This window comes from Rhinopithecus bieti, unplaced genomic scaffold (genome assembly GCF_001698545.2).
Source record: "Rhinopithecus bieti isolate Rb0 unplaced genomic scaffold, ASM169854v2 scaffold_13262, whole genome shotgun sequence".
NCBI classification, from domain to species: Eukaryota; Metazoa; Chordata; class Mammalia; order Primates; family Cercopithecidae; genus Rhinopithecus; species Rhinopithecus bieti.
The window spans coordinates 1,674,290-1,700,730 of NW_016808004.1; the positions used below are offsets into that span (position 1 = coordinate 1,674,290).

At 38.6% G+C, this 26,441-nt stretch overlaps 1 protein-coding gene and 1 pseudogene across 2 annotated transcripts in view; both read left to right on the forward strand.

Moving 5' to 3' along the window:
- The window catches only part of LOC108537538 (exocyst complex component 4), a 661,401-nt gene that overhangs the window by 425,424 nt on the left and 209,536 nt on the right, over window positions 1–26,441 (forward strand). The gene's annotated exons all lie outside the window — the stretch shown is intronic.
- LOC108537539 (bifunctional purine biosynthesis protein PURH pseudogene) lies at window positions 18,073–20,043 on the forward strand (annotated as a pseudogene). The gene has a single exon (XR_001887844.1). The product of XR_001887844.1 is annotated as a bifunctional purine biosynthesis protein PURH pseudogene (transcript).

Genomic DNA, 26,441 nt, shown 5'->3' on the forward strand with positions numbered 1-26,441 from the left:
CCTCAGTAGCTATTTTAACTTATCTCAGATTGCAGAGTCTTTGGGGTGGTACTTGCGTTAAAATTCTAGCCATGCAGCTTTGTGACTTAGGGCGAGTTTTTTAATCATCTGAACTTGTTTCCTCACCTGTACGATGGAGCAAATACTACCTAGCTCACCGTTCTGTTCAAGTGTCAACTCAAATGATATATGTGAAAGATTCTGGCATTTCCTAGCTGCCCAGCCAGTGCATGGTTTGTTCCAGTTTGATTCCATGTGTGACTGCATGCTCTTCCACTATTGCTAATGAGCAGGCAGAGAAACAGTAGCAGTACAGTCTGGCTGCAGGGCGTCTGTTGAGCCGCCAAACATTGAGGGGCAGCCTGGAAGACTACTTTGCCTCTTTGTCAGGGGCATGAGCCTCCAGAGACTCTTTCCTAGATGCCCTCCTTGTGTTTCTTCTTCTTCACTGTGTAACATGTTATCCTGGGAATCTCTCCTGAATGTTTGTTTGTGTCTGTATCTCTATATTTTCTGTGACAGTATTTGCCTGACTGAGGTAATCCCAACTGGAGGACTGAGGTGACAGATTTGGAGAACATTCTTATAACACGCTGTTCGAGCATTTACCACCATGATGTAATAAGTGTTTGTATTTAACAATATTTATTTAGCTCCTGTTATGTATCAAGTAATGAAAAAAAAACCTGCTTTCATGGAGTGTACATTCTAATGGGAAGGACAGACAATAAGCAAATGTCAAATGCCTCAGGTGTGTTAAGTACTGTGAAGAAAAATGAAGCAGGCTTAGGAGGAGTCAGATAGGAAGCTGCTTGCCATAGGGTGCTCAGGGCGCGTGATCAAGCAAAGACTTCAGTGAATTCAGGGAACAAACCCTGAGATACCTGGGAGAGATGCATTCCTAGTGGAGGACAAAAGCCCTGAGACCCGTACACCTGAAGACAAGCGAGCAAGGAAGGGAGTGTGTCAAAGATGACATCAGAGAGATGCTAGCACAAGATTATGAAAGGTCATTTAGATGGTAATAAGGACTTTGAATTTTATCCAGAGTGAGATGGGGAGCTATTGGAGAGTTTTGACTAGAGGGCTGTCATAATCTGCTTTCACCTTTTTAAAGGACAGATTTGGGCCAGACACGGTGGCTCATGTCTGTAATCACAGCACTTTGGGAGGCCGAGGCAGGCGGATCACTTGAGGTCAGGAGTTCAAGACTAGCCTGGCCAACATAGCAAAACCCCATCTCTACTAAAAAATACAAAAATTAGCTGGGCGTGGTGGGGGTGCCTGTAATCCCAGTTACTTGGGAGACTGAGGCAGGAGAATCACTTGAACCGGGGAGTCAGAGGTTGCAGTGAGCCAAGGTCACGCCACAGCACTCCAGCCTAGGCAATAGAGCAAGACTCCATCTTAAATAGATAAATAAATAAATAGGATGGATTTGGCTGCCATATGAAGAATATGCTATAGGGGAATAATAGTAACAGAGAGCAGAAAACCATTGTAATAATTAATGGTAAGAGATGGTAACAGTGGAGGGGAGAAGTGGTCACATTCTGGATGAAGTGTGAAGATTTGCCAATTGGTTTAATGTGCACGTAAGAAAAAGAGGAGTCAAGCATATTGCACAGGTTTTTCACTTAAGTAACAGCACAATGGAAACGTAATTTCAGAAGACCGTAGGAAGACTACAGGAAGAAGGTAGCTGGATAGTAAGATTGTGAGTTTGGTTTGGGACATGCTAAATTTGATGTATCTATTAGATAGTCAAGTGTATATGTTGAGTAGCTAGTTGAAATACATGACACTAAAGTTCGGAAATGAGAACTAGACTAGCACTGTCCAAAAGAACTTTCTACCGTAATAGAAATGTTTTATATTTTCACTGTTCAATATAATAGCCACTAGTATGTGTGGATATTGAGCACTTAAAATGTACCTAGTACAACTGAGAAATCGATTGTTTATCTTATTTAATCTTAATTAAAATTTAAATAGTCATATGTGTGTAGTGGTTACTTATTGCTTGGCATGGAAGACTATGGATATAAACTTGAAAGCCATCAACATTCCAGTGTTTTGTAAGGTCATGAGACTGGGTAAGTCCACCTGGGGGAAGCATAGGTAAAGAAGAAAAGACATCTGAGGACTGAGATCTCCAGTGTAGAGGTTAGGAAAATGCAAAGCTACCAGCAAAAGGTATTCAGAAAGCAATAGATGGTGAGGAAGGGGAAGACCAAAATAAATCAGTTTCCAAGAAGCCAAGTGAAGACAGTGTTTTAATGAGAATAATCAAATGTATAAATGCTGTTGATCTGTTCATCACCTTCATTGTAGAGCAAGTCATGTAAGGATTTATCTCTTTGAAACCCATTCTTATCCCAGGCCCTAACAAATAGTTACTGCTTTATAATCACTTCTGAAATGAACAATGCTGAACAAATTAATGGGTTACTCGATTAGCCTTTAAAACTTTTTTTTAGGAAATATGCTCTCTTCTTTGAGGTCCAACCACTGCCATCTTATAACTGCTACCTGTTAGAAATCCCAAATTCTGTTCATGACCTCTTACTCATCAGCCACCCACCATCACCCCTCCCCAGTTCTTTCAGGGCTTATTTTAGAGGAGCTGGATTGGAGATAGCCTCAGTATTTCTTATTTCAGCAGTTGAGTTTAAAGAGCCAAACATCTGCCTAGCCCTGGACTTTTCCTTTCTCCCTTACTTTGCTCTTCTGTGGTTCCTTAAAGGAGTACTTAAAGGGAGTTAGTTCCTAGATGGGGAAGCTAGAATCTGTATGTATACTTGGCCTGTGGCAACTTGTAGGAAGTTATTGTATATGGTTGAAAAGTAGATTTTACCCCAAATCTCTGATAGCTAGATCTGATTATCTTTCCATTATTTTTATCATCTTCTCTTTTAATTCTTCTTCTGGACGTCAAATGTAGAGAGTTAACCTTTCATGTCCTGTCTTTCTCTTCCCACTTGAATGAAGTTCCATTCATTGTTCCTATGTATGCCCTGATTCAGAGTCTTTCTTGGTCTCACCACACACACCCTTGCTTTGTCTTGAAGTACTCTAACAAGCCTGCATTTGGAATTTCTCCTCCATGTCCCAACCTCTGGTTGTATTCTGTGCACCTGGCTCTGCCTTAGCTTCCATTCTGTATTTGATATACTGTTTCCTGTGTTCTCTGAGCTATTACACTGGCATGGAGATAAATCTGGAAAACAAGAAGACAACATGCATGCATTTTTTCCTTGCTATTTTTAATATGTTGATTATAGGTCTTGTGGGAATTCTGTTGAGTATGTTTTTCAATAATTACTATGGCACTCTGTTACTTATTTTTCTTATTCCTTATATCTGTGTTGTACCAGCTTATAATACTAAATAAATGCTGTGACTGACACAGAACATGCATCCTCATTCCTATTGGTAAAGCCACTCAGTCCTGTAGGAAGTGTTGGTACAGCACTGTATGAGGAGGAGCAGATGCTAGGGTTGTATGGTGCCCTATTCTTAAGACCCACTGTGACTTTCTATAGTGGAGTTCAAGTAAGGCAAGGAATTTGCGTCACTCTCACACCCTCCAGATTTTAAACCTGCGAAGGAAAAAATGCAGAGCTGGAGCTTGCCTTGAATGATTAAAAGTCACATGAAGAATGCGGAAAGAAAATCCCAAAGGAGTGATGGCTAGAAAGTATTTTATAGTCAAAAGCTATACCAAAAGCAATTGCTCGAAACCCTAGAAACCACAAATGGAAATGAGAGTGGATTATATATAGTACAAAAGACAGATACAGACACATTCCCCACCCAATGGGCTTTACTATAAAACAAGCCAATTAAGACAAAATGCACAGTAATTAGGAACATCTTAGAAGAGGTCAGGGTTGCTGGATTTTTAAATACATTCATATACTTAATTTATTTGAAATTCTATCAGGATAATTACATTATTTTAAGGTCTGAATTTTTGCAATTCAGGTATATAAACATGATAGATTACTAAATGAGTTTTGTTGTGTTTAACCTCATGATTCACTTATATGCCGATAATGTGCCTTGCCTATAATGTTTGCTTTGTAATGTTTCTGTGTGTTACTCCAGCTGCCTCCCTTTATTGCTGCCATATTACAATGAATGTTTTCTGCATATTTATGAAGAGCCTATTAGTAGCATAGGCTTGATTTAAAGAACTTCTCCAGTTTATGAATACAGTTCATCTCTTGTGAATGAATTTAGCACTTTAACGCTATTTATTTACTCCACAGCATAAAATGTACTATAATAAATAATAGGTCCCTTGGGCCTATGGTGAAACTCACTGATCATCCTCTCAGCAGGAAGATGAACACAACCTGAGTGGAGAAGTAACGATCAAAATTCACCATGCTCGCTGGCATGTCATTTGTATACCTGAATCTAATAAAGGCAGAATTACAGTGCTTGACATCGTGCTCACTACTAGCATCTGAATTCAGTGAGACTCAGGGAGGGAGGAGACTGAGTCACATGAGCAACATCTGAGAAGGTGATACCAACTGTAAATCGGCAATTCAAATAAGAAAGTGTTCTTCAAAAGCATATAATGCTTAATTTCTTACGCTAAATACGCAGTAAGTTAGTGTTTTCCACTTTCTTCACCCTTGGAAAACCCTTAGTTTTGGGGGGTTGTGTTTTTGATGGGGGGGTGGGAGAGGGCAGGGGATTGCTTCAAAATCTCTTCTCTGTCAATTCCATTTGGAATTTTCAGGGCGACCCCAGCCGTCAGCTATCCATAAATGCAATATCTACAAGCCAGAATGTCTGTGTGGCATTTGGTCTGAGGGCCCTTCTGTTTTATGGTTGAAGTCTAGAAAGAGTCAATATATGAGTGTTCAAAAGTCTTTCTAGATCAATGTATGCCTGATTATATTCTAAGATTATTTGCTTTATTTTTGTATTGTCTTTGTTTTTATTTGATATGATTTGCTTTTCTAGATATTTGTTCCTTTAAATAAATGGTCACAAATTTGAATACCTAAAATTTGATACCAGGTAGGGTGTTATAGAAACAGTATAGGCCATGGTTCTGTATCAGGGAAGAATTGACTTTATTCTGGAAGATTTTGAGGTCTGATTTACTAGTTGTCTACTTCTATGTGGACAAATCATTCCACTTTGTAGATTATTTGATTTAGAGCAGACTGCATTCCTGATGGCTCTGCCAAGATGAATTAGCCCCTCACTACATCTCCAGATAACGGCGTAGGAGTGAGGAACCGTATACCGTGTCCTTCTAAAGAGAGGCTTCAAAAAGCACAATCTTGATTTGGGTAGTTGGAAGTTGTTCCTTTGTTGGACAGTTTTAATTATTAAATTGAGATGAAATATGCCTTCTTATAATTTTTAACACTAATTTATTCAACCTCAAAATTCCCAGTGCACTCTTTGGTTCTCTTCTCAGGCAAATGTTAGTTTCTGTCTTGTGTATTATTTATGCTTATACTATGAATAAAGGATGTCTCATCTCTATGTGGCAACGTCATCTGCTTCATGAGCTAACAGTTTTGAAGAGGAACATGAGACAGTCAGACATGTTCATGCAACTCAGTCAAGCAGGTGGTCACAAAATTAATGGCGTGAGAGTTGCAGTCATTCATTCATTCATTCAAAAAATATTTATGGAGTCCCCATTATGTATCAGGCACTGTTCTAGATACTAGGTGGTACTCATCCTCTGCATCTTCCTTTTATTTCTAGACCATATAGTGTATGAGAACAGGGTTCTTGTCTGATCACCTTTTACCTTCTACTTCACCCGACAAAGTACATTACATTTAGAATGGACTCAAAATTTTATTTTAAACAAGTTAAATACCAAGTATGCCTGTTTTGTTTTAGCTGCAACTGCTGGAATGGGACCAACTATGCCTGTTTTGAAGAGCAACATAGAGTAGTTCTGATCACTTTATGACGGCCATTAAATATTTCAATCACATTAACCTCCAGTCTAGACTGAGTAGCAGCAGTTCTTCTTCTGAATAGTTTGGCTGCCCTTCTGTGAGTCTTTTCTAGTTGACTCTTGTCTCTTTTCATGTGTAGGAACCAGGATTGAAGACAGTAATTGTGAGAGGATCTAGCATATACAAAGTGGAAGGGAGGATGTTATACTTCTGTGATTTAGTAATTTCCCATAAGATGTTTTATTAGCTACCACCCTATTCTTTTTTCCCCAAGGCAGTCTTTTCTCTCTTTAATTAAGTAAATAAATTAATTAATAGGATATCCATGTGGTATCTAACTGTGTATACCCTTGAGCTATTTATTTTCCTATTTTTCTGGTCATTTTCACTAGTTAAAAGTCTGTTCCTAAATCTCTTATTTACAGTAGGAGGTTCTTATGTATATTATAGAAAACTATTCAAAAAGTTATATCCATTTATTCAAAAAATAAATTATTGGGGGGTATGTAGTAAACTGTGTGCGTGTGTGTGTGTGTGTGTGTGTGTGTTGAGAGCAAAGTGATGAGTCACCAAGGCTTTGGAGTTCTTGCCCCCTTTATTCGGACAGTCATTCTTATTTATGCTGATAACATCTGTCTTATCCTTATAAGATATTATTCTGTTTTATTTGAGCTCCCTGTTGCATATACATGAGAAAAAAACTTAGTGGTTTAGTAATTCTTAGTGTCTCCCTTGTCTCTCATTTTTTGAGTTTTAGAAAAAAAGAACAGAAGATTCTTGTTAACATCTTTGTTACTGTTAAGATGTATTGTTGTTTCTAGGAACAAATGACAAATCCCATGTCTTTGTCATTCCATAAGGCTTCTACCAAATCCATGGGTCAAAGTGCCGTATGCAGGTGATTTACTGTGCTTGATTTGTTCCATGATTTCATCTTTAGACACTTCCATCTTTGTCAAGGCCATGCTAATCTCACCACAGGGAATGTATACTAGAATTTCTCAAATGTCAAATATATTGTGTACACTTAAAAAAAAGATTGTCATCTGAGTTATCAATCATAAAAGTAAAATTCTATAGCTTCAGTTTGCAATTACAAGCTTGTGTCTTAAAGTTTCTTTTGCTCCGACTTTTAATTTGGCTTTTTCTTTCTTTATACATTTCAGCTTCCTTCTTTTTCTAGTTTAATTTCACAAATATTTCTTAAATGTTGGCTATGTGCAAAGAATTGTTTTAAGCACTTTAATAGTTGCAAAGATAAGTAAAAGCTAATTTCTACTTTCTCCTACCCCAAAGCCACCCAGACCTGCTAATCAATCTTAAATTCTTCTCTTTCTGCTAAATAGCATTAGAAGGCATCACTTTGATGGCTTTTTTTTTTTTTTGTATTAGTTGTAACTGAAGGATTTCTTTTTTTATGTTTTAAGTGGTTATTATTGGTAGATATATTTGAGAGACCGTACATCACATAGTGAATTAGGATGTTTATTGAATGTCCTATAATGTGTTCAACATTGTACTGTTGTTAAAAAGCATCATTATAATTGTACTGCAAAACTTGCGATTTTTAATGTCTTCATTGCCTCCTGTATTTGTTGAAATCAATAATAACCTTTTAAAAAGTATGAACTTTATGATATGTAAATTATATCTCAGTAAAGCTGCTATATAAAAAAGAATAACCTAAAATATCTACATTATATTGTTGTGTGTTAAAACACAAATAGCCTTCTCTCATTAGATTTAACCCCACATGTAACAAATTTGCTGGGGCATTTTGCAGCACCATAGATTGACTGCTTTATTCCACATACTACAGTTCTAAAACATGGGGAAATCTTAGTTAACTAATTGAAACAGTCATTTGGATAAGAACTTGAGCATGGTTCAATAATTCTCAGTTTCCCACTTTGCTTGCAGAACACAATGTGAGTGTGGAATTACGCTCTTCACAGCGTGTTGCACTACGTGTTCACTCACAGAGAGATAGTTTAAAGCACTTCCAACTGTTTCCCTCGTGCCGACCCCTTTCTTACGGTCATGAATTTCTCAAGGTTATGTTTATTTTGAAATTATTTTCTTGGAGGTCATAAATTTAGCCACACACCTGGTTGGTTTCATTCTCCTTTTGATGTTTTCCCCTTTGAAATTTCCACATTGTGTCACCAAGCAAGCTCTTGATTGCTCCCACCCTCTTTTTTTTTTCTTTTTTCGTTGTTGAGACAGGTTCTCGCTGTATTTCCCAGGCTGGAGTGCAGTGGCATGAACACAGCTCACTGCATCCTCAACTTCCTGGGCTTAAGTGATCCTCCTGCCTCAGCCTCCCAGGTTGCTGGGGCCACAGGCGCATGCCCCCACACCTGGGTAATGTTTTTTGTTTGTTTGTTTTTGTAGAGATGGGGTCTTGCCATGTTGCCTAGGCTGGTCTCAAACCCGGGGGCTTACGCAATTCCCCCGCCTTGGTCTCCCAAAGTGCTGGGATTACAGGCATGAGCCACCATACCTGGCCAGCTTCTACTGTCTTTATGGCTCTTCATCCTGCCTGGTTAATCTCATACTTTATTTTATTTTTAATTTTTGTGTTTATTCTTTATGCTTTCAAACCAATGTCATAACTTCTGTTTTGTTAAAATCTTTAAGGCCCATCACGTGCTAATAATTTAGGTCCTTGCCTTGGTGTGTTTTCCTTGGTGCTCCGAACCATAGAGAAGTAGGACAAGTTTATAGTTGCTGTTCCTCTAAGTGTGATGCTTCTTTCCCATAAGTTGTTGTTTTGGGAATGAAGCATCTTGCTAAAAGTGCATGTGCCATTTTGAAAATCTTAGCAAATTATATTTTTAGAATTTTATAAGGCCTTTTTTCCCCTTTCGCTACTTTTGTTTCAAATCATGTTTTTGAAACAATCTCTCTCCCAAAGCATTTCTATTAACAATACTTTTCAGTTCTCCCTCTTAAAGCTCATTGTGAAAAGTTACTTCCTCTCCCCATGATGTTAATGCTCTGGAGGCCTCTGAGAGTTCTCCTCGTGGTGGAAGTGCACTACATAGCTGCTGAGAGCAGAGCCTTTGGCCTGATGGTCCAGGAGCTCCTACTACTGCCCCATCCATCCATCCATCCATCCATCCATCCATCCATCCATGAATGATAGCTATCATCTATCATGCCTCAGAGCTGGCCCTGGGGAGTGGTTTTAGCTTCACTTGAATTCCACCTTCTCCTCATAGAATGGTATGGACATCATACTCACTATAATACCATTATAATCAGTTGACTTTGCCAGTCATTATTTGAGACAGGCGTTTGTTCTCCTAGAATTTGCATATTCTCACGCAAAACATTCTGTAGAATGGTAAAGCTAAAAGATTGCTCTTGAGTGGCCATATGTGATAACATGCAGTACATTAATTTGCTCATTTGTTTGTGATTTAATTATGAGAGTAAGTGGAAAAGAAGGTTTACACTGGCTAACAAATGATACTATCTCAATATGAAATAGTGGGGAATTTGTTGTTGTTTTTTTAAATTGGGTGAAAGTCCTTCATTACTTTTTTTTGTTTAAGTAATTTGTATGTTTTCTCCCTTCCAAGGAGTGACCTTTATTCTTCATCATAATCCCTGTGAATTAGAGGCTAAAACTCTTTGTTTTACATCTGGAGAACAAATGGATGTTCCTGCCTCATTCTCAGACAAGCAAGTGATTGATAGCTTTGATATCAGATTCTGAAATGAAATAAATTTTGTCTACATTTAAGAGAAAACAGTGATAATACAGATCCTTTCGGCCAACAAACTCAGGCATGTGGGCCTTTTATTTTTTTATCTTTTTTCATTCACTACAATTCTAAATTGAAAAAATCTCACATTTTCTTCTAAAGTAGATTTAACAATATAGTTAACATTTAAAAATATCTAAAATAAAGAATATAGCACATTCTACTGAAATAGGCAACTGGCAGTTTATACACGTTTGGTCTAATACATTCCTCACCTTGCATAAATCTCCAGAAAAGCTATAGGAAGGAAACACATTCCCCTGACATGACAGGATGTAAAATGGATATAAACCAATTACTGTTTGCAGTTCCCAGAGTCTCAGGAATACTGACCCTTCTGACTTCATTTTCAAGCAAGAACTCTCCACCCCATCTTTTAAGGAAAATAATTGAGCTGAATTTCTAGCAAGAAGTGAATCAAGATTTTCAAAAAATAATTTCGCTAGGACCTGTGGAGCAAATCACCTTTCAAACATACCAAAGGTAGTTACTTGAATACATTTAAGCCCCTAATCACAGAAGTCTTTTGATGAACTTTGCCCACTTTAAATACATCAAACAAAGCAAAGAGAGTAGAGAAAGCCATTAGAAAATCATTATAATAAATACCAATATTGATCTACTTCTTCTCTCTCCTTTGGAACCTCCCCTTTCCTTGTTTTAAGTCTTTTAGTTGGACTTTATATGGTAAAGTAATCAAACTTTCACAGGCCATTAAAAAAGAAATTTAAATGATTTTACGAAAACATTTTCCTTGTTTAAGATTTCAGGGAACCTGGTCAGTGCTGTGAGGGCTCAGTTTTGGCTGTGACTTTCAAGTTGAACCTTTTGATGGTAAATAGCCTTCTGCTTATGCCTGTGTGTTTCGGCTTAAAAAATCAATCTCTGAGAAAATGGGCTTCCATCTTCCTTTCAGCCCCGTCTCCTTTGATGATTGATGTTAATTCAGTAAGCTGCTGACCCAAGAAAAAAAGAATTGTTTGTGCTGTTGTTTTGAATAAATAAACTTACAAAGAATCAATGGCTGTAACTTAGAGAAATTAGGTAGTAGAGAGCATAAAGTCTCTTTCTGTCATGCTTCTCATGTAAATAAAGCAAGGTAAAGGACATTTCAGCACCAGATATCTTTCTGAATGATGAACATTTGCTTCAAGGGCAAATTTGTTTTTATTTAAAAATAGATGTTCTCTCTGTATCTATAGTGAGAAAGGTCTGTAGTTGTGACAAAATAGGACACCTACTTATTCGCATAATATTTCGAATAAGTAGTGAAGCAAAGCAAATTCCTCAGTCACTGGGCCCAGTTTACATTCAATGTTGTTAGTATGTGGACTTCAGTCTTCCTACCATAGTTTAGAGAAAAGTTTTTGAAGGACTTTATAACACCATGATTCAATTACCTCCCCTTGGATCCCCCCCACAACATGTGGGAATTCTGGGAGATACAATTCAAGTTGAGATTTGGGTGGACACACAGGCAAACCATATCATGGAGCAAAATGATTAGCTTGCATATTGTATGAATTTGGCCTTTACTTCTTTGTGTCTGAGTTATCTCACTATGAGATAAGGAAGTGCCTGCTTCATCAGTTATACGTTTTAGTTGTAAAGATTAAATAAATTAATAAATGTGAAATGCTTAAAACAGCACCTGATTTATAATATTCCATAATTGCTAGCCATTGTTATTATTAGAGACAGTATCACACTCTGTAGCCCAGGATGGAGTGCAGTGGCATGATCATAGTTCACTGCAGCCTCGAACTCCCAGGTTCCATCAATCGTCTGGTCTTAGTCTCCCGAGCTGGGACCACAGGCATGTGTAACCATGCCCAGCTATTTTTTTTTTTAAGAGATGGGATCTTGCCCTGTTGCCCAGACTTGTCTCAAACTCGTGGACTCAACTGATCATGGCGCCTTGGCCTCCCAAAATGCTGGGATTACAGGAGTAATCCACCACATCCAGGCAGCTGTTATCTTTATTACCTAAATAGATTTACTGATTTTCTGACTTTTATATTATTTACCAAAGTTGTAAATTTTTGTATTTTAAAAGAGTTTCTATTCTCAACCATTTTGATATAAAATTCTTCACCCATAGTAATTTGAAAAGTATATGTTATGTGCTATTCTCATGATGGTGAATAAGTCTCATGAGATCTGATGGGTTTATCAGGGTTTCTGCTTTGGCTTCTTCCTCCCTTTTTTCTTGCTGCCGCCATTATCACCTCCCGCCCTGCTTCTGAGGCCTCCCCAGCCATGTGGAACTGTAAGTCCAATTAAACCTCTTTTTGTTTCCAGTTTCGTGTATGTCTTTATCAGCAGCATGAAAACAAACTAATACACCCCATATCTGGAATTCTCCTACCAGGTTTATACCATTAGGTTTATAGGGGTAACAATCAGATAACTGTGTATGGCATTATGGAGGAAGGGCAAACCCTGAGCACTTTCTTAAGCCATGTTTCTCATGTATACATTATAATTTCACTGCCTGCTAGTCACCTACCACATGTAAAGTAGTGGTAAAGATCAGATGCTTTTACCACCACATAGAGTTTGAGGTTCTCAGTCAAAATGACTCAAATGCTGCACCTGCTGGGTCCCAGAGCCCATTGTGATTTTCTCAAGTACCGATACATGCTTTTGAAGGAAAGGAGGTGGTGCAGACATGGCAAAGAGATGTATGGATTTACCCTTTTGTGCTGAACACCATGAAATGCTTTCCTTTAAACAAGTTGGTTTTCTGATCTTACAGAGATGTTGTCATTCTGTGAAAGGGGGAAAACTGTGAAGGCTCATTTAAAAGACCACCCTTCTCACCTTGATTATCTGAGCACTATGACTCTTTTGAATGTCATCTCTCCTCCTCATCTTTTACCCTGTCTTTCTTTGTGGGACCTGACTTCTCCTTCCCCTTGTGTTTATATTGCATAGCTCATTCTAGCTGACACATTTTGTTAGTGTTATCAGAGAGATTAGAAGGAGTAAAATCACTGAGAATGTTGTTTTTCATTCTTCCAGGTCAACAGGCTTACTTTCAAAGATAGCACTGCTTGATTGCTCCGCTTGGGGCATAATTGATCAGTATCAAGTTTGCAGTTTATTCTACATCTGACTTGTTAATTTAACTCACAGTGTACTGATTTTATATGCAGTGTTGGTTCATATCTTGGGGCTCAGTATCTAACATATATATTAAACTGTCAAGACTCTGGCAATAGGAGAATGAATGCTTTATAATTTGATCATCTGAGCCATTTGAACTAATATCTGTATCTTTTGAATCAAATGAAAATCTACTGTGAGAATTACTCTTTCACTGAATGTTGTGTTATTTTAAGCTTAGAATTATGAAAATAATTTTTAGTAAAGCCCACATTTAAAAGCCCTACCCCTAAAATAAGACAAAACAAGAAAAGCAAGGAAAATAAAAAATTCCTACCCTTCTTACAGTTGTATGGTCTCTACATAGCACATTGTCTCTTTTTTCCAATTTTGGGGTACTCATATGAGATTGTAGGCATTCTTCAACCAAGAAACAACTTTACCAACTCTGTTAAAATTGCCACTTTTGTAATATGTGGGGATAAACAAGATAATATTTATTAACATCAAAATATAACGAGCTGGTAAATATCTTTCCTATAGATCTAAATGCACAAAATATAAGGCTGCAAAATAAAAGTCCTAGAAAATGTAATTTTTTTTTCAAAATTAAATATAGCCTGTTGAGCAAATGATCACAATGTCCATCCAAGTTAGTTTATACATGTTTAGCAATCTGTCCTATATGATTTAAAAAGCTATGGAATCACATTTGCTATTTTAAATATTTATTGTTCTGCTATAGCATACACTGTTTATCCAAATTATTTAGATACCTCTACTGTAATAAAGTATAACTTGTAGATCCTACTTAGCACAGATACAAGGAACTTGAGTGAGAACTGATCATATCGCTCAGAAAAGATGTCTCAGGATGTCATATCATTCTTGCTTTACAAATCAAAGTGTTCATCCTTCATGATAAAAAGGTTATTTAGAATATCAGAATTCTTTATTCTTTGAGTTGTAATACACTCTTAACTTTGTAAAAGATTCAAAATTGATGGTTTATTATGTGTAAACTTGTTATGCTTCTAAAGACAGTTATAGTACAAATTACCATATTTTGGATTGGTAATTTAAAAATACTAAATTACTTTGACTTTTTAATAATTTGGTGTGATAAGGTAGACGGCTTTTCCATGATATCTGATAGATTTGTGGGTTCTATGTCTTAAGAAAATGCAAAAGAGCCAAACATGGGGCCATGGACCTGTAGTCCCAGCTACTCAGGAAGCTGAGGTGGGAGGATGGCTTGAGCCCAGGAATTCAAGGTCAACCTGGGCAACATAGCAATACCTCATCTCACAGAGAAAGAAAGAAAAAATGGTGAAGAAAATATATTAAAAAGGACCCCATAAAAAGAAAATGAAAGGACTTTGATTCCTGGCAAGGTTGAGTGCTAAAATGTCTGGTAAATTTCCCAGTACAAAGCAGTTAGAAATGCTGGGTAAAATGCAATAAACTTCCTTTTAAAAGCATTGTTGACCTTGTTTAGAGAGTTAGAGGTCTCCTGGGGATGCAAATAAAGAGAAAACTAAAAACCAGAGCAGTAAACGGACACTGAAATTTCAGCTGCCATGGGGCATTTTTCAGCCTCTGTAACCTAGAGGTCCAAGTTTGAACAGCTGGATCACTATTGAAGACAGGGCCTTTGGCCTATACAAAATGGGATGGAGAATTGAAACCTCCTTTTTATAAAGCATGTAATTTTTGAAGGGATACATCATCAGTTAAAGGGTAGAATAGAAAAAAATCTAATCAGCAAAGGGAGATGGCAAGGAAACTTGTCTTGGCAAAAGCAAGCAGTTCTTCTCTTGAGGAATTTGCCTTCAGTTTAGGCCTTTGTTCTTCCCATGGATAAAATCTTCTAAAACATGAGTTCACAATCCCCGATCATAGAAATATACAAGAAATATGTAACCATAAACTGGAGTCGGCAGAAACAATAAGCAATTGGTATGGTCAGGCCTTGTGTCCCCACCCAAATCTCATTTTGAATTGTAATCCCCATAATCCCACGTGTTAAGGGAGAGACCAGGTGGAGGTCATTTAGTCATGGGGTGGTTCCCCCATGCTGTTCTTGTGGTAGTGAGTTCTCACGAGATCTGATGGTTTTCTAAAGGGCTCTTCCCCCTTTGCTCAGCACTTATCCTTCCTGATGCCTTGTGAAGAAGGTGGCTTGCTTCCCCTTCACCTTCTGCCATGATTATAAGTTTCCCGAGACCTCGCCAGCCATGGTGAACTGTGAGTCAGTTAAACCTCTTTCCTTTATAAATTACCCAGTCTTGGGAAGTTTTTTTATAGTAGTATGAAAATGGACTAATACAACAGTTCAGTTAGTTCCTAATAACTTTAGAAATGAGATTTCTGATTACAGAATATCAAATGGCTAGGTTTTAAACATTTGAGAAATAGAAATCAAAACATAGTAAAAGTAGTAAAAGATTAAGATGCTACCAGAGAAGATTAGGCTGACTTGAGAAGGAACAAGTAGACCTCTAAAAATGAAAATGTTAAATATTTTAAAATTTCTATAAATTTAAGGTACACAAGTGCAGTTTTGTTACATAGACATATTGCGTAGTGGTGCAGTCTGGTCTTTTAGTGTAGTGATCACCTGGATAATGTTATTAATTAATGCTATTAATTTCTGATCCCTCACCTACCTCCTACCTTTCTAAGTCTCCAGTTTCTATTATTGCTCACTCCATGTCCAAGTGTACACATTATTTAGCTTCCACTTACAAGTGAAAACATGAGTGTTTGGCTTTCTTGTTTCATTTAAGATAATCACCTCTAATTCTCTCCATGTTGCTGCAGTAGACGTGATTTTATTCTTTTTCGTGGATTAATGGGTTATCATGAGAGTGGGACTGATGGCTGTGTAAGAAGAGGAAGAGAGACTTGAGCTGGCACAGTCGGCCCCCTGTCCATGTGATGCTCATTACCACCTCATGACTCTGCAGAAAGTCCTCACCAGATTTGACCACTTGACTTTGGACTTCCCAGCCTCCGTAACTGTAAGGATAAGTTCCTTTTCTTTGTAAATTACCCAGTTTTAGGTATTATAAGCAACAGAAAATGGATCAAAACATGTATTTTGAGTTCAGAACTTCTGTATTGGCATTTCCCTCTTCTCTGTTGCCTCTTAACATTTTTTCCCCACACCACAGGACTCCACTGTTGATGAAAACCCAATAGTCCTATAGACAGTTGTTTTTGGATAAACACAGCAATTGATCCTCCTGGCCCTAAAGCTTGAAACTTAACATTTGTTTTGTCTGAGTACCTTCCTCAGGAATGGACTTTCAGGCCTCCCAAAAAAGTATCTAAAAATCAAAAAGTGGACTAAGGACATGAATAGACAGTTCTCAAAATAATATATACAAATGGCCAAGAAACATATGAAAAAATGCTCAACATCACTAATGATTGGGGAAATGCAAATCAAAAGCACACTGCAATACCACCTTACACCTGCAAGAATGGCCATACTAGAAAAATAATACATGTGGGTATGGATGTGGTGAAAAGGGAACTGTTACACTGCTGGTGGGAATGTAAACTAGTACAACCACTATGGAAAACAGTGTGGAGATTCCTTAAAGAACTAAAACTAGAAGTACCTTTTGCTCCAGCAATCCCACTACTGGGTATCTACCCAGATGGAAAAAAAGTCGTTATACAAAAAAGATACTTGCCCATGCATGTTTGTAGCATCACAATTCGCAATTGCAAAAGTATAGAACCAGCCCAAATGCCCATCAATAAATGAGTGGATAAAGAATTGTGGTGTGTGTGTGTGTGTGTGTATGTGTGATGGAATACTACTCAGCCATAAAAAGGAACGAATTAATGGCATTTGCAGCAACCTTCACGAAACTGAAGACTGTTATTCTAAGTGAAGTAACTCAGGAGTGGAAAAGCAAACATTGTATGAAGTTCTTACTCAAACCTGAGAGCTAAGCTATGAGGATGCAGAGGCATAAGAATGATACAGTGGACTTTAGGCACTTGGGAAAGGGTGGGAGGCAAGTGAGGGATACAAGATTACAAATTGGGTTTAGGGTACAGTAGGGTGATGGGTGCACCAAAATCTTCCAAATCACCACCAAATAACTTACTCATGTAACCAAATACTACCTGTTCTCCAAAAACTTATGGAAATAAAAAATTAAAATATTATATTTAAAATTAAAGAAAAAAGAACTGAAACTCACCAGATCACTAAATTCAGACAATAAGATGCTGGACCCCTCATTCACCATGATTGCTTCCTTGCCTATCCCTAGTTCTGGTTTTCTTGACACATTGTTTCATTTCTTCTCTGCTATATAAACCCTTTGTTTTGGACAGTCAAGGAGATTGATTTGAGACTGAGTTCCTGCCTCCTTGGCTGTAGCACCTGACTAAAGTCTTCCTTGGCAATAGTCACCATCTCAGTGATTGACTTTCTGCACAGTGAGCAGCAGGACCTATACTGAACTTCTGGTGTTTCTGTAACATTAATACAAGTGTTAGTTTTTCTCCTAACTAGTTACATTCTTCAATCTGTCCTTAAAAAAAATTCAAACAATTGGTCATTACTTTAGCTTAACTAGCTGTTAAATCAGTTGCCATAAAAAAAAAAAAAGCATGTTAGATAAAAGATATTTAACATAAATATTTTCATTGCATCTTAAAATACTAGTATATAAATCTAACAAACTGTATATACAGGCATGTGTGAAATTTACTTTTTTTAGGATTAGAGAACATCTATATTTGCCTTCAAGCTTCCTTAAAATAGCTAGTTTAGAGAACCATTTAGCATCACTTTCCGTGCCATTGAGCTCAGAGTTAAAATCATGATTGAGACACCCTATAATGTAAATAGAAATGTCCTGAGGTCATTGTGTAATTTTATAGTGGTCTTCACCAAAGCAAGGAGGAAGGCAGTAAGTTTTATAGCGTGATAGGTGGCCTTTATGTGAAGTGGGTTGAAATGTGCCTCTCTGTGTAGGCACACAGTGCATGGAATAGGCATTTCATTATGTTCATATCTACCTGTGTTTTTCCTTTGATCAATGCATATGTTTGATTAAACCGAATGAAAATCTACAGAAGTGAAAATATGTATTGAAAAAAGTAACAGTAGTAAAGCAATATCTTGCAGCTTTTTACTTTGAGTCCCAATGGATTAGCGATTTTACTTTAGAAATGACAGTACAGTGATGATTATTGTTCCTTTGGGACTGATAAGAACAGAAATGGGTCCCTTCGCACGTGGTGCCGCCCCTGCTGCCTGCAGCTCGCCCCGAAAACCCAGTTCCTGCAGCCATGGCTCCTGGCCAGCTCGCCTTATTTAGTGTCTCTGACAAAACCGGCCTTGTGGAATTTGCAAGAAACCTGACCTCTCTTGGTTTGAATCTGGTCGCTTCCGGAGGGACTGCAAAAGCTCTCAGGGATGCTGGTCTAGCAGTCAGAGATGTCTCCGAGTTGACAGGATTTCCCGAAATGTTGGGGGGACGTGTGAAAACTTTGCATCCTGCAGTCCATGCTGGAATCCTGGCTCGTAATATCCCAGAAGATAATGCTGACATGACAAGACTTGATTTCAATCTTATAAGAGTTGTTGCCTGCAATCTCTATCCCTTTGTGAAGACAGTGGCTTCTCCAGGTGTAACTGTTGAGGAGGCTGTGGAGCAAATTGACATTGGTGGGGTAACCTTACTGAGAGCTGCAGCCAAAAACCATGCTCGAGTGACAGTAGTGTGTGAACCAGAGGACTATGTGGCGGTGTCCACAGAGATGCAGAGCTCCGAGAGTAAGGACACCTCCTTGGAGACTAGACGCCAGTTAGCCTTGAAGGCATTCACTCATACGGCACAATATGATGAAGCAATTTCAGATTATTTCAGGAAACAGTACAGCAAAGGCATATCTCAGATGCCCTTGCGGTATGGAATGAATCCTCATCAGACCCCTGCCCAGCTGTACACACTGAAGCCCAAGCTTCCCATCACAGTTCTAAATGGAGCCCCTGGATTTATAAACTTATGCGATGCTTTGAACGCCTGGCAACTGGTGAAGGAACTCAAGGAGGCATTAGGTATTCCAGCCGCTGCCTCTTTCAAACATGTCAGTCCAGCAGGTGCTGCTGTTGGAATTCCACTCAGTGAAGATGAGGCCAAAGTCTGCATGGTCTATGATCTCTATAAAACCCTCACACCCATCTCAACGGCATATGCAAGAGCAAGAGGAGCTGATAGGATGTCTTCATTTGGTGATTTTGTTGCATTGTCCGATGTTTGTGATGTACCAACTGCAAAAATTATTTCCAGAGAAGTATCTGATGGTATAATTGCCCCAGGCTATGAAGAAGAAGCTTTGACAATACTTTCCAAAAAGAAAAATGGAAATTACTGTGTCCTTCAGATGGACCAGTCTTACAAACCAGATGAAAATGAAGTTCGAACTCTCTTCGGTCTTCATTTAAGCCAGAAGAGAAATAATGGTGTTGTCGACAAGTCATTATTTAGCAATGTTGTTACCAAGAATAAAGATTTGCCAGAGTCAGCCATCCGAGACCTCATCGTAGCCACCATTGCTGTCAAGTACACTCAGTCTAACTCCGTGTGCTACGCCAAGAACGGGCAGGTTATCGGCATTGGAGCAGGACATTAGTCTCGTATACACTGCACTCGACTTGCAGGAGATAAGGCAAACTATTGGTGGCTTAGACACCATCCACAAGTGCTTTCGATGAAGTTTAAAACAGGAGTGAAGAGAGCAGAGATCTCCAATGCCATCGATCAGTATGTGACTGGAACCATTGGCGAGGATGAAGATTTGATCAAGTGGAAGGCATTGTTTGAGGAAGTCCCTGAGTTACTCACTGAGGCAGAGAAGAAGGAGTGGGTTGAGAAACTGACTGAAGTTTCTATCAGCTCTGATGCCTTCTTCCCTTTCAGAGATAATGTAGACAGAGCTAAAAGGAGTGGTGTGGCGTACATTGCGGCTCCCGCCGGTTCTGCTGCTGACAAAGTTGTGATTGAAGCCTGCGACGAACTGGGAATCATCCTCGCTCATACGAACCTTCGGCTCTTCCACCACTGATTTTACCACACGCTGCTTTTTGGCTTGCTTATGTGTAGGTGAACAGTCACGCCTGAAACTTTATGAGAATAACTTTTTAAAAAAATAAAACAGCACCTCTTAATCACTGGAAAAAAAAAAAAAAAAAAAGAACAGAAATGGTGCCCAATTATATTAGTCATTAGTATTCTTTGTTATAAGTAGTATGGGAAGCTTGTGGAGCTAGAAGAATGTGGCCTGAATATATTTTTAAACAAGTAAATTATCTTTCAGTGTTGGCAAAAGGTAGTTTGTCTGCCTTAGAAAAATAAAATGTTCATACACAATTTAGCTTGTCTGTCATTTTAAACATTTCAGAAGGCATAGCCCCATGGTCTGGGCCCTTTTTTTTTTTTTCCTTTTGTCAAGAAGTGCTTCATTGGTTCCTGTGTGAAAGTGTTGACATTTATATCACACTCTGAATACTTAAGAAACCAAAGGATTCTAGTTCTTTTGGAATTAACCAATGGGATCTCATCTACTAGTCAGGCATTCACAACATTCTGTGCACATGCTGAATTTGTGCTGTCTTCTTTCCATAGATATATTTTGTTAATGTGACTATTTATCTATATGGTTTCTTTCATACATGGCCCAGTCTTCATTCCCTTGTAGCCACCCTCCTTCCCCAAATGTGTTGCTTTAGTCGAATAGTTTGGAAAAGAAACAATCTGGAAACTATGCTTCGGTCTCTTAGGTAGAATAACCAACACATCCAGCAATTTCTCGGTGAATGGCTGTCATAGTAGAGGTGATTATTCATGATCATGATGAAATACTTTCCCTGACCAGCTTACGCTTCCTCCTTTAGCGTTTTCATAGTTCCTCTTACATTTATCTACTCTAACACATATAAAATACAGAAAGCTGAGCAGTCTCGTGGCCTAATTTAACAAACCAATCCAACAATGAGGGCTATGAAGGAATTGTTAAAGAAAAAAAAATCAATTATTTCATGATTCTTGTTAAAGACAGAATTTATTCAAGGGGGGGCTGCTACGATGGAGTTTTGTAGTGGGGTAGAAAGATCAGTTTCAACTGCGAATATATTAAAGAGAAGTAGAGATTTATAGCCAAGGATATGGATGTGGCTCACTGTATGGAAAATTACTAAGAAGAAACATCAGGGGTAACAGTGTTTTGGCTAAACCAACTTGATAGGATTATTGCTGAAGGCAGGCCAAGGTGGTAAAACATGGAAGGCAGGGGATAAAGAATTTGATCAGATATCAAAGGTAGTCAGATATCAAGGATGGGGAGGTGGAATTTGATCAGATATTCAGAGTGAGGGACTTTTCCTCAACTGACCCAGTAGGATTGTTGCTAAAACTAGACTGAAGGAGCCAAGGACAGAACCCAAGGTCAGGGACCTCATCAGAAGGAGGACTCAGAGAAGCCTGACTCAAGTTTGATCAAGGGAAATAATTGTCAAAAGAGAAAATTACAACAAATTTAGCTTAAACATCTTGAATGACCTTTATTTGCAATTTTAGAATCAAGCAACGCCTCATTCTATAAAACAGAATGAGTGTTTTGATGAGCTGAGCAGATGAGTTTGGCTTTATAGACTAAAAATGACTGTGGAAAACAAAAACAGACTGCAGAAATTGGATTGGTCATTTCAAAGCTATTTTCTTTATGAAAGTTGAAGCACAGGGAACTTCTTTATCATGCCAGCTAAAACTGGCCTGTTTGGAGTTTGGGCTATCATCTCTCTCCTGGTTTCCCAGAAGGTCAGATAAATAACTCACTTTCAGCTTGGTGGCTTCGTACTTCAGCATGAGTCACTCCATTTTGGTTTGGTCTCTTGGGCTTAGTGTAGGATCTGAGTCCAAACGCATAGCCTCCTATAAATTTTATTCAACAAAGTCTTTGTCAGAATAAGGATACTTACTCTTAATTTTCTTGAAGAGGAGAAAGTCACTTTTTAAGATTCAGCTCACAGCAAAACTTTGTAAAACCCTCTTCAGATACCTCCTCCTCAGCCCAAAGTTTACAGTGATGGGAGCAGCTAAAATTGTGCCCGCAGGCCGCATACCACCATGCTATCTCCCTGTTACCATTGCCTTCTTCTTTCTCCCCTTCCTGCTGATGCAGCAATGCCTCCTGGGATACAGGATCATTCCTGCTGTAGGCTTTTTCCTGAGAGGGGCAGCTCTCCTGGGATTCTGGCGAATCAAATGCTTCATCTCAACAAACAGTTAGATTTTGTTTATATTCTCCCCTTTTCCATGTGGTGGGAGGAGAAACTTTTTCACTACATTCTTCATTTCAGTGCCTGAGGACCACTGAATTAGAATAACAAAAGACAGATTAATAGGATAAAAGCTACACAGGTTTTATTAATATTTATATACATGGGAGTTCACAGAAGAGAAAATCAAAAAAGTAGTTAGTCTCAGGGTCTTATGTCATTCAAACGCAGGACAGGGTGGGTTGGGCTTCAAGGAGCCATAAATTGTGGGGAAGTGACTAGGAATATGGGGGAAACTAATGGAAGATAGGATTATTTTAGTAAGGGTTGCTTATGCAGCCTCATCTCGGTGCCGACTCCTCATCTTGTGATAACTTGTAATAGGAGTTGCTCTCCTTTCTCTGGTCCAGAAGTAGGGAACACCCTCACAAGGGAAATTTCCGCCCTGCTTTTGAGCAGATAAGGGAGGGCAGAGAACTCTTCTGCATCTGTTCTTTCTCACTTGCCTTCAGCTCAAAATAATCCTTGTGTTTGAGCAGCATATTTTAGGGTAGTATATCCTCATCTCCCTCATTCACAAAAGATTTAAGGTGGCTTTTACAGATGCAATTAAGTAAGCTAAACTTAATGATATATGAGAAATATGAAACTAAGGAAATGATGGCTCAAAAAGTCAGAAGCAGCCATTGATGTTAGTGGTTGGAGATGGACTGTGACTGTCTTGAGCTTTCCAGCAGTCAGCACAGAGATGCACATAGATATATCTCATTTGATTCCTTGGGTCTATCATATAAAATAAATCATTTGCTCTGAAGAATTATCTGTTCCTGAAAATGGGATAGCTTCTAGAGATTCTCGTGAAGATAATACTTTGTAATGTAATGCATATATTTTTAACAATGAAGTAAATGCAGTACAACAGAGCAAATAAAATATTAATAATACGTATTTACTGAGTATATTCTGTATGCCAGAAACATATTATGTATGCTGGATATGTAATAGTGAACCAGATAGACATGACCTGTGTCTTCAAGGAGCTTATAAATATAATGGGGAGAGACAGATAATAAACAAGAAGTAAGCAAGCAAAAATATCAGATAATTACGAAATCCAATAAGTGGCTGGCAGGAAATCCCCAGGGAGTAGTACAGTAAAGAATAAAATTTGGTGGCAACTTTAAGAAGTTTCAGCCAAAGTTGCCTCCTGGGGAGGTGTATTCAAGTTGAGAATGGATGTTTCTGAGGTGAGGAAGAGCTTGGCACATTTGAGAAATCGAAAAGCAGCCAGTGTGCTTAGAATAAGGCTGTGCTTAAAATCACAGGAAGCCTTCACATGGAAAAGATACTATCCTTTGACCACCTCCACTGTGTGCGTCATAATCTCATGGCTGATGTTTCAATCTGCTGTTGGAGAGACCACCTCATCTCTGATGGGAGGCAAAATAATATAGAGGAAATAATGATAGAGCTGGGTCAAGAGTGTCTTTGGAAGACATTCACTTCTCACCTATGCATAAATAATGAGGCTATGGAGTATGTCTGTGGTAGTTTTAACCTGCAAAATTTGTGAAGCAGTAGTAACAAAAAAACTACCTTAGCGCCAATAAACCTAAGTAGAAAAAACTATCAAGCCAAAAGTAATCCTCAAGAGAGTATTTCTAGAGTCTAGCTATGAGCAGTAGAATTTCCTGGCATACTCTCCAAATGTGATTGCAAAATATACACATTATTAGTTGTAAAAAAAAAATAGTTTTTACTAAAGTCTTTTCTCTACCAATCTAGGAATTACTCATTCTGTGCTTTTCTTTTTATAGCGTCACAGTGTCTCCCCTAACTGAGCTCAGATTGATGGTGTACAACTCTTAACACTTACCTCCCACCCTGGGACACTCACAGGGTCTGTGGACCTTTTATGGGAAATCTAAGGAAATTATTGTTGTGTGAATGGGAAGATGGGAGAAATCCCAGATACTTGTTAAACACTTCTGTCTTACACATATTCGAGAGATTCCACTTCCATAATCTCCCCTTCCAGTGAATCAGAATCCCTCTGGATTGCCAGTTGTGAGAAACTGGAAAAGAAAATATTTAAAAAATCAACAGAGTTCTTAGTCCTTTTTAAACTTAGTACTCAGTCTGTATCCAGAAGCAATAAGTATCAGTCTATGTGTAAAAATCAGTGTATGTTCATGTACCTTTTTATTCAAGAGTTTTCCAACAGCACCTTAACCTTCCTCCTCCTCCTTAGTATTTCTTAATAATATTGTCAACGAAATAGAAATTAATTATTTTCCACATGTTCGTTACTGTGCTAAGCACTTCACATATTATTTTATTCCATTTGTAGCTTGGTCCTGTGAAATGTGTCCTGTTGATATCCTCCTCCTTGTTTTGGATAGGGAAACTGAGGTCCAGAGAATTTAAGTACCATGCCCTTATATTAGGGTTCTCTAGAGGGACAGAACTAATAGGATCAATGTATATGTGAAGGGGAGTTTAGTAAGGAGTACTGAGTCACACGATCATAAAGTGAAGTCTCACAGTAAGCTGTCTGCAAGCTGAGGAGCAAGGAAGCCAGTCTGACTCCCAAAACCTCAAAAGTAGGGAAGCCAGCAGTGCACCCCTCAGGCTGTGGCTGAAGGTCCAGTAGCCCCTGGCAAACCACTGGTGTGAGTCCAAGAGTCCAAAAGCCAAAGAACTTGGAGTCTGATGTTAGATGGCAGGAAGCATCCAACGTGGGAGAGGGATGTAGCCAAAAGACTCAGCAAGTCAAAATTCTTCCACTTTCCTCTGCCTGCTTTATTCTAGCCCTGCTGGCCGCTGATTAGATGGGGCCCACCCAGCTTGAGGGTGGGTCTGCCTCTCCCAGTTCACTGACTCAAATGTGAATCTCCTTTGGCAACACCTTCGCAGACACACCCAGGAACAATACTTTGCATCCTTCAGGCCAATCCAGTTGACATCCAGTATTAACCATCACACTCCTAATGACACAGTTAGAAAGTCATGTAGCCATGATTCAAACCCAGGCAATCTGATTCCAGGGCCCACTCTCTTGATAATCACATGCATTTCATTCAGTAAAAAAAAAAATAAAATGCTGTCTCTATTGTAGGCACGGGTGATAGAAAAAATAGCCATGTAGATAAACCTAGCCTCAGTGCAGTCCCTGGCAGAGAAGGGCTGTAAGGAAAATGTCTTTTCTATAAGAGGAAGGGGAAGCAGGATAGGAAGACACCACTAAGGTCTCAGATGAGGCTTCAGAAAAGAGATTATTTATGACCCAAGCTTCAGTGGGTATGGCCAGGTTGTTTAGTGGTGTTCAAGGCTGAAGAGATAATGCTTACCAGGGAGTCTCACAGAGTAACCCTTGGATGAACATCTCTTAAGATTGTTAGAAATGTTGGCCAGGTGCAGTGGCTCACACCTGTAATCCCAGCACTTTGGGAGGCCAAGGTGGGTGGATCACAAGGTCAAGACATTGAGACCATCCTGGCCAACACAGTGAAACCCCATCTCTACTGAAAATACAAACATTAGCCAGGCGTGGTGGTGCATGCCTATAGTCCCTGCTACTTGGGAGGCAGAGATTACAGTGAGCCGAGACCAGCCTGGCAACAGAACGAGACTCCTTCTCAAAAAAAAAAAAAAAAAATTGTTAGAAATGCTAAGTCTCAGACCTATGGAAGTAGAAACACTGTTGGGCCCTGAAATCTGCATTTTTAAAGCCTTTATAGGTTATCCTTAGGTATGCTCAAACTTGAGAACCGCTATAAATGCTCAGAAGATGAGCGAACGTGACTTATTTCAAGAATTACAATATTATTTCCATTCCTCTCCCTTGAAACCTAAAAGAAACAGAGTTGTTTATCATACTGAAATTGTCTACTTTTGGTCTAACAGTATGTGTAAAGAAAAGCAATTAAAGATGTATTCTCATTTCATTTATTTTTTTTTAAATTGTTACATAACAGTTGTGTATATTTTGGGGGTTCTTCTGAAATTTTGATGCTTACATTTGATGCTTACAATGTGTAATGATCAAATCAAGGTAATTGGGATATCTGTCACTGTAACATTTTTCTTTATGTTGGGAACATTCAAATTCTAGCTATTTTGAAATGTGCAATAAATTATTAACTATAGTCACCCTATTTGCACTATCATACTCTAGATCTTACTCCTTTTAACTGCATTTTTGTACCTATTAATCAACCTTCCATCATCTTCCCTTCCCACTACCTTTTCTTTGTGCAGTGGCGCAATCTCAGCTCACTGCAACCTCCACCTCCTGGG